Raw genomic sequence first — 6,489 nt, forward strand, 5'->3', positions numbered from 1 at the left:
GTTGGGGCGGCGACGGGTGGAGAGATATCGGGGCGGTGCCCGAGTGGGGAGCGGGCGGCGGCGTGCAGCGCGGTGGAGGCGGACGAAGCATGGCGGTGGTGTGCTTTGCGGGCGAGGGCGGGCAGAGGCCGGAGCGGAGGCGGGCGGAGCCGGGGCGAGGCGGAGGCGACTGGAGCGGAGGCGGACGGGGCCGAGGCGGCGTGGTGCGGCGACGGCCCGATCCGCCCGTAAGACGTTGGGCGGCGCCCAGGCGGGGTGGAATCAGCGGCGGGGGTAGGGGCGGGGCTGGATCTGCGGCTGGGCAGCGACCGAGCGGGGAGCTGCGGCGGACGATAGGAAGAAGGGGGAAATGAACTGAAGGGCGGTTGGGCATTAGCGTGCGGCCACAGTTTTTACATCTTCTTCCTCCGGAGATGTAAATTTGCACCGCGAGGTGTTATATTTTACATCTCCGGGAGGTGGAGATGTATTTTTTTTGCATATGGACCATTTGTCGGTAGTAGAAAATAGGGCTTGGGTTCAGGCCAGATAAGCCCATTAGTCCCGGTTCAGTCATGAACTGGGACCCATGGGGGCATTGGTCCCGGTTCGTGAGGCCAGGGGGCTTGCCAGGCCTCGTGGGGGCATTGGTCCCGGTTCGTCTGGCCCCTTTGGTCCCAGTTGGTGGGACGAACCGGGACCAATGGGCCTCGCTCCTGGCCCACCACCGTTGGTTCCGTTTGGTGGCTTGAACCGGGACCAAAGGGTGTCCTTTGGTCCCGACAACCCGGGACCAATGATGTTCCTATTTATACCCCCTCGCCGGGGAGCAGAGCACTCCACATTGCTCTGTTTTATCTGGCCGACGAGGGGAGGGCTTTGTGGTGCTCTAGCTCACCTTCTATGCACATGAGGTGTTCGACGGAATGCCCGATCCACACTACTTAAGCTTTCTCCTCTCCAAGCTCGATCTCCAAGCTCCATTTTCCTTAATATTTGTCTAGGTTTAGCGGTCTGTCACGTCCTGTCCCCGTCTTCACCACCGTCGATCGCCCGCGCCGATCTCGTCGCCGGCACCACCGTGGTGAGCCTCTTATTCTTATCTTCTTTCTGAAAGGAAAAAAAAATCTTACTTATCTGTTTAGATAGATACTTGTATAATTTTCTTACTTTTATTATTGCTTATGATTATATAGTGCGATGGTTTTGGTATCCCGCCCCGTCGGCCCTCGTCCTGTCTATGATTCGGATGTGGTATATATTATCTTGTATAACTATTTGGTTCATTTATTGTTTATGACAATTATGCCGACCAACGTTACATAAATTTTATTTATCTTGGAGGTATGTGAACCGGAAATTCCATCCGACCCTATTGTCGAGAGGTTAAATTTAGTTGAAGAAGAAAACAATTTCTTGAAGGAAAAAAAATCGAGGAGGATAAGATGATATTGGAGTTGCATGTTGCGGATGTCGTTGATGATCACAAGATCCAGATGGATGCAATGCGCTTGAAGATTAGAAAGATTAGAAAATATGCCATTCATACCGAGGCTTGCTATCATTATGCCATTGGATCAATTGTTACCTTGGTTGCGATTATGATCGCATTTGTTTTTGCATTGAATTTTTTGACATAGTTTCAATGTATGGTTTAATTAATTAGATTCTCTGGAAAGCTATATGTTGTTCAATGAGAACTATGTATGTACTTTGGTTTTAAAGTGATTTTGAACTTCTATTAATTTGGTCACTTAATTATCTATTCATAATGTTCTGTAATGATTTTTGACACACTTAATTATATATAATGCATGCAGATGAACCGGCAATGGATGTACGATGACAGACACACCTCCGAGTACATTAAGGGCGTGCATAATTTTCTCGAAGTGGCTCAGGCAAACAAGCAGAATGGTTTTATGTGTTGTCCATGCCCTATATGTGGGAATACCAAGTCTTACTCTGACTCGAAAACCCTTCACACCCACCTGCTTTATAAGGGTTTCATGTCACACTATAATGTTTGGACCAAGCACGGAGTGTAACATCCCAAATTTCCCATTTGGAATGTTTTACAATTATAGCTAAGCATCTATGCATATTGTTTGAAAATTGAGTGGCATTTGAAATATTTTATAGGCTTTTGAGTTTGTTTGAATTTGGATTCAAATTGGCAGTTGAATTTATTTCAAATCAATGCCTGACAAATACTTGAGCAAAAGTATGAGAGGAGTAAACATAACACTCCAAAAATGTCAGAAGAAAAATATTGCCAAAAAGTTTGGATTTAAATCTGATTTTTATTTGGGATTTCTAGAAAGTGTTTTTTTAGTTTGAGTTTTGCCCCTGGAAAAATGTCCATGTTGTAGGAATAATTCCCGTGAGAATTCTGATATATATATGTCCTATATAAAAATAATATATATTTTTCTATATTCTCTCTTCTCTCTAATTCAAAAAGAAAAGAAAAAGGAAAAACCCCGGGCGCAGCCCACCAGCGGGCCAGGCGCAGCCCACCAGCGCCTGAGCCGGCCTGCCCCCAGCGCCCTGCGCCCGACTCCTCTCCCCCTCGGTTGCCCGACCGAACCCTCTTCTCCCTCTCTCGCTGACGCCCCGGGCCCGCCCTCATCTCTTTCCCCTCGCCCACGTCTCGCCGCGCCAGAGCGCGACCGCCGCCGCCCGTCGCCGCGATCTTCTCTGGATCACGATCCCGCGTTGCCCCCTCGCCCATGACCACGCCCTATATAAATCCCTGCCTCTCCTCTCCCAAACCCCGCAAAAACCCTACCCCAACACCTACCAGAGCCGCCTCCCTCGCCGAACGCATCTCGCCGCCGCCGCCTCGGTTCGCTGCCACTTCCGCTGCCGGTGAGCACCCCCTGCCCATCCAAACTACTCCACCCGAACCGCCACTCCATCCCGCACCTCCCTGCACCCGCTGGCAAGTCGCAGTTGATAAAAATCGAGAGAAAGTACTGGGAGGAGTTTGCAGGTGATGCAAGGAATCACTACAAGAGATTGGGCCAAGTATGACGAGACAAAAAATGTCATCGAATAGCTAATAACGTCACAAATTACCCCTAAGTGACGTTTTATGGGCGTCACAAGGATCGTCATGGAATCCCCGTCACAGATTACTCCTAGTGACGGCGCGCACAAAGTAACTTCATGAAAATGGGACCTTCGGTGATGTTCTCTACTACGTCATCAACTTGTTACTTCCATGACAATCAATTAATGTCACACGTTACGAGAAAATATGCCATATGAAGTGACAAAGCAACGTCACTGACTTCTACGACGCCAACACCTGAGCAAACTATCCCACTGCTAGCGTTTCATTATTGATGAGGATGACACCATCAAAATATATTTAATTATTTAGAATTTGTACAACAAATTATCAATATATAATTCACATCACATCACATTGTATATATAAGATACGATCCGAATCACATGATAAATTTGAATGAACGACAAATCATATCATATAATCAATCGTCTCAGCCAAATCATCTCCTAAACAAAAGTGACATCAAAAAGTAACACTGGCTCACGAGTTTGACACAACAATACACAAGTTAAAAAGGCAACATTTAAATAGCTAAAGACCACATGTGTTGTCCTGGTGACTAGACCATATGATTCAGCAACTATCTTTCCATCACAAAAGGATGGCCTTCATGCACCATCAGTTTTGGACTCGACAACTAAGTTGCTTGAGCCTCTAAGAGAACACCAATCAGGTTATCCATCTCATGTTGCTTCTTTTGCCAGGCTTCATTCTTCTCTTGCTGGCTCTTCTTCACAGCTTCCAATTTTTCCTATTGCTTCCTTTGCATCTCTTCAAATATTGTCACTTGTGCTTGAAGCCTCGCGGCTAACTCCTCTCGGTGCCTATAAATTGAAGAAACACAACAAGGTTGTACCTTTGATGAGATGAAAATAGACAAGATAACGAGGTACAAGAGTACCACTAAGAGGCTTACAATCTATCAAATTAACAATCTGAAATAGAACGGAACATTATTAAATGTCAAGGAAAGCATACAGATGGGCAAATTAAACAGTAAACCCAAGAATAGCTTATAATGGTTAAGAAATACATGCAAACCCAAGAACTAGATTTTATTTATCATTTTGAAAAGCAACAAAGCATCACGAATAATATATCAAGTCAACAACCCAGGCAAGAAGCAATTAAGCTAGGACAACAATTTTCTAGATCAAATAAAATATGTCGAAAGTGAAAGACGGTGTGATGCGGGTGCTCTGTGCAGCGTCGTATGATACGGTGGCCAGATGGATTCGCGTAAGGTTGGTACAGGGGAGTGGAGACACTTGGAATTGTAATAGCCAGCCGGAACCGATTCGTGCCGCGTTTCGCCTATCATAGTCCTGCTTTTCCCATGGCAACATGCCGCCAACTAGAATCGAGAAGACAACCAGATCAAGTCACATATGCCGTGGGAAGAAATAACTAACCTACAGATAGAGTCACACACACCTAGGAGTATAGTCCAAGAAGATAATAAACAACCTTTATAACAATTTATATTAACGATGTTGGTGCAGATCATGGTGGTCACAGGTTTGAACTCCTGTACCAATCATTTTTGCATCGACCCTGCTGTTTCGATTTTATTAACATTTTAGATAGAACGAAACAACTTCACCTCACGAGTGTCCCGTTGAAGTTTTTGGCCCAACAACTACCTGTTTATAGATAAGAAAAAAAATAAGATTTCCCATCGACTCTCCTATTCCCGTTTTAACTTTTGAGATAGAACAAAATATCAATAGTGCACGAGCGCCCAACTGAAGTTTTCAGCATAGCCACAACCTATTTATTCTAGATATAAGAATAAAATAATTGTGTTAAAATTTATTTTTCCCATTAGCAGTTCAACTCTCTTATTTATATGTTTGCTTTTGAGAGAAAAAAATCAGGTCACGAACGTCCGATTAAACATTTTTTTCTGAGCCGCTACCTATTTATGTTAGAAAGAACAATATAACCATCTAACAAAAGAACAAAACAAGCTTTTCCCTTTATAAAAACTAATAATTATAAGTATTTCCAGGGCCACTACCTACTTATATTAGATAGAACAAAATAATTACAATGTTCTATAGACTTTGGAAAAATTATGGCCCACTACCAAAACCTACCTCTCATCAACTCGTGAACTAGCTATGGTGGGACCCGTAAAAAACTAGGTATGGTGCGTCCCACTCCTAGACATTTAATGACAAAATACTGATTGTCACACATTCGTAGTATTCCATGACTATCAAGTTTGTCATGAAAACTTCCAGACCGTCACAGAAATTCGCAGCCAGGTGTGCTCACAGGCGAGACATTCCAGTGATGTTTATCGTCACCTATTTGTAGTAATTGGTGACGCCACCTACGAGAACATCACACATTAAGCATTTTGGTGATGTTGTCCATCATCATCACCAGGATTTTTGTCACGGTATGTCAATTTTGTTGTAGTGAATGTATGGTTTGGTTTAGGCGCGGATGGCATTAATCCTTTTGGGGAGCAGAGCAGCAGTCACAGCACCTGGCCCGTGACTCTATGTATCTATAACCTTCCTCCTTGGATGTGCATGAAGCAGAAGTTCATTATGATGCCAGTTCTCATCCAAGGCCCTAAGCAACCCGGCAACGACATTGATGTGTACCTAAGGCCATTAGTTGAAGAACTTTTACAACTGTGGATTGGAAACGGTGTACGTGTGTCGGATGAGCACAAACAGGAGGAATTTTACTTGCATGCGTTGTTGTTTATCACCATCAATGATTGGCATGCTCTCATTAACCTTTCAGGACGGACAAACAAGGGATACCACGCATGCACACACTGTTTAGATGATACCAAAAGTATATACCTGGAGAAATGCAGGAAGAATGTGTACCTGGGGCATCGTCGATTCCTTCCGAACAACCATCAATGTTGAAAGAAAGGCAAGCATTTCAAAGGCGAGGCAGATCACCGGAAGAAGCCCGCCATGTGTACTAGTGATCACGTACTTGCTATGGTCAATGATTTAAAAGTAATCTTCGGAAAGGGTCCCGGCGGACTATCTTTTCCGAATGACGCTGAGGGACGCGCACCCATGTGGAAGAAGAAATCTATATTCTGGGACCTACCGTACTGGAAATACCTAGAGGTCCGCTTTTCAATCAACATCATGCACGTCATGAAGAACCTTTGCGTGAACCTGCTAGGCTTCTTGGGCGTGTATGGGAAGACAAAAGATACACTGGAGGCACGGGAGGACCTGCAACGTTTGGACAAAAAGAAGGCATGCCTCCAAAGTAGTATGAAGGTCCTGCCAGCTATGCTCTTACCAAAGAAGAGAAGGAAATCTTCTTTGAATGCCTGCTCAGTATGAAGGTCCCGTCTGGCTACTCGTCGAATATAAAGGGAATAATAAATATGGCAGAGAAAAAGTTCCAGAACCTAAAGTCTCATGACTGCCACGTGATTATGA

Source organism: Triticum aestivum, chromosome 2B (genome assembly GCF_018294505.1).
Source record: "Triticum aestivum cultivar Chinese Spring chromosome 2B, IWGSC CS RefSeq v2.1, whole genome shotgun sequence".
Classification (NCBI taxonomy): domain Eukaryota; kingdom Viridiplantae; phylum Streptophyta; class Magnoliopsida; order Poales; family Poaceae; genus Triticum; species Triticum aestivum.